This window comes from Macrobrachium nipponense, chromosome 23 (assembly GCF_015104395.2).
Source record: "Macrobrachium nipponense isolate FS-2020 chromosome 23, ASM1510439v2, whole genome shotgun sequence".
NCBI lineage: Eukaryota > Metazoa > Arthropoda > Malacostraca > Decapoda > Palaemonidae > Macrobrachium > Macrobrachium nipponense.
Window position 1 is genome coordinate 71,716,730 of NC_061090.1, and position 10,808 is coordinate 71,727,537.

Genomic DNA, 10,808 nt, shown 5'->3' on the forward strand with positions numbered 1-10,808 from the left:
CCTTCAGTGATGAAATAACTGAAAATGGAATGTGAAATATTCATGGCTAAAATGAAAACATCTCGTCTTCCATTTTGAACCCACAAACTCGATGGCTGAAAAAATTGTTATATATTTCACTTGGAAATATATACAAGAAGCAATTATCAACGAAATGGAACTAATATCAGTATCTGTTTAATACTTATGATACTGAAAAAGCAATGTCTCCGAAAAAAATAAAAGATTATCATAAAAAATATGGACTTTTATTTTACAGGTGTTATACATTGAGATAGAAGCTAATAACGGCTCCATAGAGTATACAATCAAAACAATATGAAGAATAAACAGAGCATTACTTTATAACGTTTTATATGTTCTGAAGATTTTTGAAGAGAGTGTAGTGGAATTCTAATGCATATATTAAACGAAAAAGACATTGAATGTAGAGGAACGGAAGAGTCTATTAACTACTTACGAACTTTATTAAAGATATAAAATAATAGAATGTAAATATAAACGTATCCTAAAAGTCAAATACAAGTAGAGGGATAAGGTACCTCTTAATGAAAAGTATATTTTAATTCATGAAACAAAATACTCTTTATTATTATTATTCAGAAGATGAAGAACCCTATTCACATGGAACAAGCCCACCACTGGGGCCATTGACTTGAAATTCAGGCTTCCAAAGAATAAGGTGTTCATTAGAGAGAGGTAAGTAAGACGAGGTAAAATGAAATAAAGAAAGGAGAGATTGCCTTTTAATAAAGAAAATGTAAATGCATCATGAATTGAGAACGAATTCTTCCAAATAACTATGACGAAGGGAAATCAAATAACGCCAATAAAAAAGAATTTTCTAATACTATTTTCATTTACATTCCATCTCTGTAGTATCACTATCGGGGTCTTGGAATAAAGAAAAAGATTCTCTTTTGTAACACAATTTCCTCCAAGGCTGTGAGCCAAGGAATCCTGAATTATACATCAAAGGTCGTCAGCTCCGCCTCGCTGCTTGAACGCTGAAGCAGGAACGAAGTATTTCTGTCAGTTTTTAACATTAATAATATTCGCTTAATTTCTCTTTCCTGGAGGGAGAGCAGCCATTTCTCTGATATGTTTAAGATAGGGGGTTGTACTATACATTATCTTACTAGAAGTTTTCGCCCTAAACAAGGAATGGAATGGAGCATAAAATCTAAACCAAAGGGCGAGCGCTGGGACCTGCGAGGCCATCCAGCACTTAAATGGAAATTGAGAGTAAAATGGTGTAACGGAGGGAAAACCTCAAAGCGGTTGCACTATGAAACTATTGTTTGGCGACGGTGGAAAGTAAGATGGAATGAAGAGAATATGAACGGAGGTACAGTAAAAGGAATGAAAGTTGCTGCAGCTAGAGGCCTAAGGAAGGAGCGCAGCAAAGAAGCTTGCTTAATGACTACAGTGCACAGCCCGGGGTGCACTGTTGGCAACACCTCCCGTACAGGGTTGTTACGACCCTTGTTGGGCCGTGGTGCAGGTTTGTCTGAACTAAAGGATGTACACTCAGTGTTGTTACAGAGTATCCAGTAAAAGATGGTCAATGGAGACGAAAACACTCAGAAAAACTCAACAATATTTATTAACAAACAAAAATAATCAAAGTCAACCTTGTGACTGCCAAGGACAAATTCTAGTCCTTGAATTATCCCTTGGGATTCCTAACTACTAAAAACTAAGTCCTAAACAGAGATAGAGAGAAACACATGAATGCAAATACAACAAAATATGCAATATAACTGGCCAGATCAAAATGAATAAGATAACCAATACCTATAACTAAATAGGATGGGAAGGAAGGCGAAGAGTAACAGGGAGAAAACACTTAATCTCCTACCTATGTTGATAATCTAAACTTATAAACAAATATAAAAGCCACGAGGCTGTTAACATCATAAGAATAATTATAACCAAACAAACAAAAGGGACAGCAAATTCCAACTGTCTCGACAGTTCATTATAAGATATATCTGTATATATATATACAAATAATAATAACAAAAAAAATAGCTCCTCACACTCAGAAGGGGAGTCCGTGATCCAAGACTAATAATAAAGGTCTTGCCTTACAGTAGGCCGTGATCCAAACAATTTCAGAACTCTGCTAACAGGGGAGTACAGAAGCACCAGGAAGGAGGAGTCGAGAGGTCCTGCACGACCATACAAAAAGGAACGCTTACCTGGGATCTGTCTCCCTACTTGACTTCTAACGGGCATCAAGGCCCCCACAGCTGCAAAAGTTCCAAGGCGTCCTGGAAAAGCAAATGCTTCTAACACCTCAGGAAAAATCTTCCACGGAGGTGGCAGCAAGATAAGGCCGCAGGTGGCACAAATCACCTGCAATACAAGCAGGACGCAACACCGCAGGTGGCCGGAAGCGTACCTGCGAAGGACAGCACTCAAAGTACAGCGTACACAACACCGCAGGTGGCCAGATGTGTACCTGCGAAGGGCGGCTCAAAGTACTCCCAAAAGCGTCGATAAAATATATTAAGAGCGGCAGCTGCAGAGCAAAAAAAAGGACAGCCTCTGTAGATAGCCCGAACTGTCTGCCCAAACACTCGCTCTGTCTCTTCTCAACCTTCACCGAGGCTCCAGTCACGTACCCAAACGTAAACAAAAAGATACGAGTGTTAAAAGGGTAATTCAAAAATTTTAACGAGCGGGGAGGAGGCGCAAAATCACCACACTAAAACTTAACTTTCGTAATATATACAATACAAATTTCCCTAAAAATAAATACTTAAATACTAAATGTCTTAATATTAAATGTTAACAAAATCACAAGGTTGACAAAAAACTGAAAAATTACGTTAACATCTGATACCTTCCTCCCCGAAGAAAAAAAAAAATTTAAGCCAGGAAATTTTTTTTTATAAATCTAGTACTAACAAACCTGTAAGGAAAGAATAAAGACAATCTACAACAGGCAAACATACAATAATAGAGCAACAAATCTGAAACCAAATTATATTACATCAACAGAAAATACCATTGGGGAATGCAAACCAAAAGCTTTATATAGCTTACCATTATTTTAAAGATCAAGTGATAATACCATACTCTGAACCCAAAGACAAGGCATGGCAAAGGACAGACATGACATAACAATACCCATAGTTTAAACAGGATCATAAAAGTCACAAATCCCCAAGTCTAAGGAAACCAACCTACTTAACTTTACCTAAATAAACTTACAAGCACACACAGGCCTACACCTTAACCTACAATACACGAACAATATAGTCCAAAAAGTCATTATATATAATCATCAATTCAAAGTCCAAAGTATATTGTGACAAATCAATAATTGGCTAGGAACCAAGGGCAATATCATAAAATATTAAGAGTGTATAAACTTCATACAAACCTCAACAACTGGCAGTCGCCAAACCGTATAATAAAAATAAACAGGTATTAACAAATAAACCTACTAAATTCAAACCTATAAAACTTGCAGGAACATTGAAACCATACTATATTCAAAAAATAATTTTTTTCATATAACCTATTGGAGAAACGAGCAGGGTGACATACGAGAGAGAAAGGCAAACTAATCAATTTCGGGAAAGGGCATCAGGAATCTTATTTTCGGAACCCTTAATGTGCTTTATCACCAATTTAAATTCTTGAAGAAAGAGAGCCCAGCGCAAGATCCTCTGGTTGGCTCCTTTCATCCGTTCAATAAAAACCAGTGGGTTATGATCAGTCCAGACCTCTATGGGAAAAGAAAAATTAGTTACATAGGGTTTAAAGTGCATAAGGGTGCGGACCAAAGCAAGGGCTTCTTTTTCAATTGTTGAGTATCTTCTTTCTGCCGCCAATAACTTACGACTGAAATAAGATACCGGGTGAACTTCACCATCCTCATTCCTTTGAAAGAGGACACCACCAATTCCTACATCACTGGCATCCACAGCAATGATAAATGGTCTTTGAAAATCTGGGGAAATTAAAATGGGGTTAGTCAACAACACAGATTTAAGCTTATTAAAAGCTTCCTCACACTGCTGCGACCAAAAGAATTTCTGACCTTTTTCTAGGAGTTTTGTAAGAGGATGAGCAAGGTCTGAGAAATTTCTGACGTACTTTCTGTAGTAGCCAATCATACCTAGAACCCTTCTCACCTCTCTGACATTACTTGGGCTTTCAAATTAATAATAGCCTCGAGGTTAGCTTGTTTCGGAGCCACCTGACCCAAACCAACCTCGTGACCCAAATAACAAACCTTAGTCTTACCAAATTCACACTTGGCTAAATTTATAACCAAACCAGCAGACCTAAGAGCCTCAAATACTTTACGCAACCTTACCAAATGCGTATGCCAGTCATTGCTATACACTACCAAATCATCAATATAAATCTCTGTTCCTTCTAAACCACAAATAACCCTATTCATCAGCCTCTGAAAAGTGCATGCTGCATTTTTCATCCCGAATGGCATAACCTTGCATTCATACAAACCAAAGGGAGTGACAAATGCAGAGATTTCACGGGCTCGATCAGATAACGGAACCTGCCAATAGCCTTTCAGTAAATCCAACTTTGTAATAAAATTGGCAGATCCTATCTGGTCGAGGCAATCATCAATACGAGGCAAAGGAAAAGAATCATTCTTTGTATGGACGTTTACTTTCCTATAGTCCACACACATGCGGAACTTACCATCTGCCTTTTTAACAAGAACTATAGGAGAACTCCAGGGACTAACAGAAGGCTGAATGAGGTCGTGCTCCAACATATACTCAATCTCCTTACTGACTATATCCCTTTTCACGGGATTCAACCGATAAGGACTTTGCTTAACAGGAGGAGCACTTCCCACATCAACATCATGCTGAAGAAGATTAGTTTTACCTGGAGAATCCTGAAATAAATCTGTAAAGGAATAAATTAAATTAAGTACATCTTTTCTTTGAATAACATCCAAATGTTCCAAACCTTCCTGCAAGATTCCTAAATTTTGCAAATTTTCAAACAAAGCATCGAAAGGAACTTGATACAATAAGTCATCAGATTCTTCAGGAGGAACATCTACTACTATCGATATCGGTTCATACACAATTGCTAAAGGATCAACACTTTTACAATGATATGGCTTCAGTCTGTTTATATGATAAATTCTACACTTTCTACTTGAGCCTGGAGCTTCAATTTCATAATTGACCTCGGACAACTTCCTCAATACCTTCCAGGGACCCTTATACCTTGGTTCAAGAAAATTGTCTGGGTCCATACTCAAAACCAAAACCAATTCTCCAGGTTCAAAAGAACGAGCTTTAGCTTTTCTGTCAAAATTATCCTTCATCACAGCTTGCGAATAACTCAGATTTTCCCGTGCAAAATTCCAAGCACTGAACAACCTCTTTTTCAAATCCTCTACAAATTCTCCAACTTTAACCTCTCCCCTTCGACCGGACTGTAGCACTTCGCTAAAAATTTCTAGAGGACCACGAACTTTATGACCGAATACCAATTCGAAGGAGCTACACCAGTGGAAGAATTTGGATGATTCCTAAGAGCAAAGAGGGCAAAGGGAAGTGCTTTATCCCACTCACTACCTTGTTCGTAACAATGTTTTTTCAAAATGGATTTAAGGGTCTGGTGAAACCTCTCCACCACACCTTGACTCTCCGGGTGATAAGGTACGCTGGTAATGTGCTGAATGGCCAGTTCAGCACATTTACCTCTAAATACCTTACTCGTGAAATTTGTACCACAATCTGTCCGAATAACACGAGGGAGACCATACCTGGAAAAGAAATCCATTAATTTTTCAAAAACAACTTTAGATGTAATACGTCTCATAGGGAATGCTTCGGGAAATCTAGAGGCTCTATCCATAATAGTTAATAAATAAACATAACCAGACTTGGTTTTTAGGTAAAGGACCAACGACATCTATCACCAATTCCGAGAATGGTTCACCAATGGCAGGGATAGGATGTAAAGGAGCTTTGGGAATTATTTGATTTGGTTTTCCCATAACCTGACATACCTCACATTCCTTCACATAATGCTTCAAAGAAGATTTCATCCCAGGCCACCAAAAATACCTTGCTAATTTTTGGAAAGTTTTCCATACCCCAAAATGGCCTGAAAGAAAATTGTTGTGAGCAAGATTCATTACCGATTCACGGAACTGGGACGGAACCACAATTTGTGCAATCTGAGAAGTCTTGCCCAGATCATCTGTCGAAGGACGACTAAACCTGTAAAGTAGACCCTTGGTTATACCAAACCGAGGCTTAGTCAAATCATTAATGTCTCCCAATTCAAAGTCAAATTCTTTTTTCTGGGCTTCAATAAAAGCCAATCTGTCCCAATCAGGTTTCAAATCACGGTCGCCAATTGTTACGACCCTTGTTGGGCCGTGGTGCAGGTTTGTCTGAACTAAAGGATGTACACTCAGTGTTGTTACAGAGTATCCAGTAAAAGATGGTCAATGGAGACGAAAACACTCAGAAAAACTCAACAATATTTATTAACAAACAAAAATAATCAAAGTCAACCTTGTGACTGCCAAGGACAAATTCTAGTCCTTGAATAATCCCTTGGGATTCCTAACTACTAAAAACTAAGTCCTAAACAGAGATAGAGAGAAACACATGAATGCAAATACAACAAAATATGCAATATAACTGGCCAGATCAAAATGAATAAGATAACCAATACCTATAACTAAATAGGATGGGAAGGAAGGCGAAGAGTAACAGGGAGAAAACACTTAATCTCCTACCTATGTTGATAATCTAAACTTATAATATAAACAAATATAAAAGCCGCGAGGCTGTTAACATCATAAGAATAATTATAACCAAACAAACAAAAAGGACAGCAAATTCCAACTGTCTCGACAGTTCATTATAAGATATATCTATATATATATATACAAATAATAATAAAAAAAAAAAAAAATAGCTCCTCACTCAGAAGGGGAGTCCGTGATCCAGGACTAATAATAAAGGTCTTGCCTTACAGTAGGCCGTGATCCAAACAATTTCAGAACTCTGCTAACAGGGGAGTACAGAAGCACCAGGAAGGAGGAGTCGAGAGGTCCTGCACGACCATACAAAAAGGAACGCTTACCTGGGATCTGTCTCCCTACTTGACTTCTAACGGGCATCAAGGCCCCCACAGCTGCAAAAGTTCCAAGGCGTCCTGGAAAAGCAAATGCTTCTAACACCTCAGGAAAAATCTTCCACGGAGGTGGCAGCAAGATAAGGCCGCAGGTGGCACAAATCACCTGCAATACAAAGCTGGACGCAACACCGCAGGTGGCCGGAAGCGTACCTGCGAAGGACAGCACTCAAAGTACAGCGTACACAACACCGCAGGTGGCCAGATGTGTACCTGCGAAGGGCGGCTCAAAGTACTCCCAAAAGCGTCGATAAAATATATTAAGAGCGGCAGCTGCAGAGCAAAAAAAAGGACAGCCTCTGTAGATAGCCCGAACTGTCTGCCCAAACACTCGCTCTGTCTCTTCTCACCTCCTTCACCGAGGGCTCCAGTCACGTACCCAAACGTAAACAAAAAGATACGAGTGTTAAAAGGGTAATTCAAAAATTTTAACGAGCGGGGAGGAGGCGCAAAATCACCACACTAAAACTTAACTTTCGTAATATATACAATACAAATTTCCCTAAAAATAAATACTTAAATACTAAATGTCTTAATATTAAATGTTAACAAAATCACAAGGTTGACAAAAAACTGAAAAATTACGTTAACTTCTGATAAGGGTATATTAAGAACCCGAATAAACTGCACGTTTACCTCAGTGCGAAAGGTTGAACCATTCTGTCTGTAGGTGTCATTAAGGAAAAGATCGCAAATACGCACTGACAAAATCCGTAAATTCTGACGCCTGATAGCTGCTGCTCATCGAGCCAAGGATTAAAAGCAAACTGCAGACTCTACTCTACTACACAAGGGTTACTTCCTTGAGTAAACGAACGAAGGAAAAGAAAAGAGAGAGAGAGAGAGAGAGAGAGAGAGAGAGAGAGACGCACAAAGAACAGAAAGGGTCAAAGTGCCCAGTCGCTGTTCCTGAGAGGAGCAATTCAACGCATCACTTATATAAGTGACTTAAGTAACAGATAAAAGGGATGCCTGAATGAGACCGTCTTTTCTAAGAACCTTTGACTCTGACGAAGGACAATAGACAGAAAGAAAGGGAGAAGTCTTTTAGTGGAAAATGTTAAATGGAAAAGAAAAAAAAATGAATTACAGACACGTTCATTTGAAAAGTCCCCTACTCTTCCTCTCCCACTCTCTTTCTCTCTCTCATTGTCATACAAGACACTTGTTCATAAGGGAAGTATTTTCAGGTTTCATTTATTTCTCTCTTTCATTATATTCTAATGAGCTGTTTCTTCTGTTTCTTATTGTCCACGAGAAATAAAATACCACGGGGCCATTAGAGTTAGTTTACATAGAAAGGGGCGCTGTTTATTCAAGTATGCAGTCATGATATATATTTCAAATGATTCTTTTTTTGTTGAATTTATCTTTTTAAGCTAAGATTCGTCACCTTTTAAGCATTTTAAGATACCCAGTAAAGAAAAACTAAATCTCTAATTACTAAACTTGCGATATACTTGTGCGTAAATGGCAAGTAAAATCTTCAATTGGAGTAAAACAAGTTTACTATACTTTTTTTCGTGGTTTTACAAGTGACTGTATTAAGCGAAGTCGCTTATTGACAAACCCTTGTCAAACTTAAAATTTTCATATAACTTCAAAGCCATAATCACTTCAATTGGATATCATAAATATGACACCTCGAGAGAATCTGCAAAGTCATTGTCCCTTGTTGCAAAGGCAAACCTCTTTCTTGCCTCTGTCCAAATCCTCAGCTGAAGAAACCCCTCGTGGACAGAGTCAACAGACTATAACAAACCCAAGAGGGCTCCAAAGGGAAGCCAGTCTGGAGAGAGAGGGACAAGTTGAAGGAAAAGGTGATGAATAAATAAAAAATGTAAGGAAATGGAAAATAAAGTGTTGGAATGAATACAAGATTCCACAACGGCACCAGGCAGACAATACCATATTCGAGTTGCACCCAAGATTAAAATGGGCTAAATTACTATCGTGTCTTTTAGTCAGTAACACCTTCCAGAATAGAGACAGTGGCGTGAAGAGTATATATATATATATATATATATATATATATATATATATATATATATATATATATATATATATATATATATATATGTGTGTGTATATATAAAACGAAATCCCTCACTCCCGCATTCGTATAACTAGCTGTCGGGGAAACGAGACATAAAAGTATGATATTTGGGTTCACCGCAGATATGAAAAGAGAAGTTTTATGTATTTTGCCTCAAAATACATAAAAGAGAAGTTTTATGTATTTTGCCTCAAGGCTAAAATCGTGGCATGCAAAAACCTTGCATTTGCGAAGGCGACTCGAAACGAATATTGTGAATGCGGATTGAGACTTGAATAAATTGTTTTTTTTTTTTCTGTATATAACCTTGAAAATTAATAATAATATCGCAGAATATATATATATATATATATATATATATATATATATATACTATATATATATATATATATATATATAAATGTAAGTCTGTATATACCTAAACATATATATACATCATACATATATATATATATATATATATTTATATATATATATATATATATTGTATCTGTATATACCTATGTACATACTATACATGGATTATAGTATATATATATATATATATATATATATATATATATATATATATATATATATATATATATATATATCTATATATCCTATATAATGGTAAAGTCTGTATATATACAATATATATATTATGTTATATATATATATATATATCTATATATATATATATATATATATATATATATGTAAATGTAATATATATATATAGATATATATATATATATATATATATATACATACGTATTCTTAATGACTAAAATGTATAATAATGAACAAAGACAACAAACATTATTGCAATATATATACAATCACTAACATTAGTTTTTATTGACAGTGCAAGCACGTAAACTCAATACCTTATATACATTTACAGTAATGTATACAAAGATGCCCACATGAATTAATATAGATCAAGCTTCTTTTCCTTCCGACGCCACCGAGAGGACCCGAACCTGTTGCTCAAAGAGATCATAATGTTACTTCATCGCTGTGGACAGGATTTGAACCTGTGCGGGCAGAGCCCAATGGATTTCGAGTCCATCTCCTTAACCACTCGGACACCACAACTCTTAACCTGAAAGGCTATAAAGCCTTAGGTACAGTAGTACTCAGTAGGTTCCAAATTCTTGTTGGTAGCGTCCTTGCCTTTCAACTGAAAGACCTGGGTTCGATCCTGAGGTGAGTCAGAAAGTAATGCTAATTCCACTATGTGCGTCCACCGCTCAGAAATGTGAATGTGGTGGCTACTTGATACCCAGATAATGTCCACCAGTACCTGTCCGAAGACGTCTTACGAAAACTTGAAAGAAACCCCAGAAAAGGTAAAAGGTAAAGAAATAAAATGAATCACGAAATGTTAGAAAGGCAAAGACATGAAAATCACAGAAATGTATAAAGATAAAACGTTAAAAAAGAAAAATTCTCGACAAGGTAAAAAGGCGAAAACTGAAGAGTGCCCAAAGGAGCCACTCGCCCTCCAGTGCCACAAGGCTCGACAGCGAACTCTTCCCTTTTAATAAATTTCTTAGATTAACCTCTTTAAGAGTGAAGGCGCCCCCCCCCCCCCCCCCGCGAG

General features: G+C 37.1%; 1 non-coding gene across 1 annotated transcript; it reads right to left on the reverse strand.

Moving 5' to 3' along the window:
* Positions 1-10,218: 10,218 nt before the first annotated feature.
* Positions 10,219-10,300, reverse strand: Trnas-cga (transfer RNA serine (anticodon CGA)). Its single transcript has one exon. It is a non-coding gene; the product is annotated as a tRNA-Ser (tRNA).
* Between the last annotated feature and the right edge of the window lie 508 nt (positions 10,301-10,808).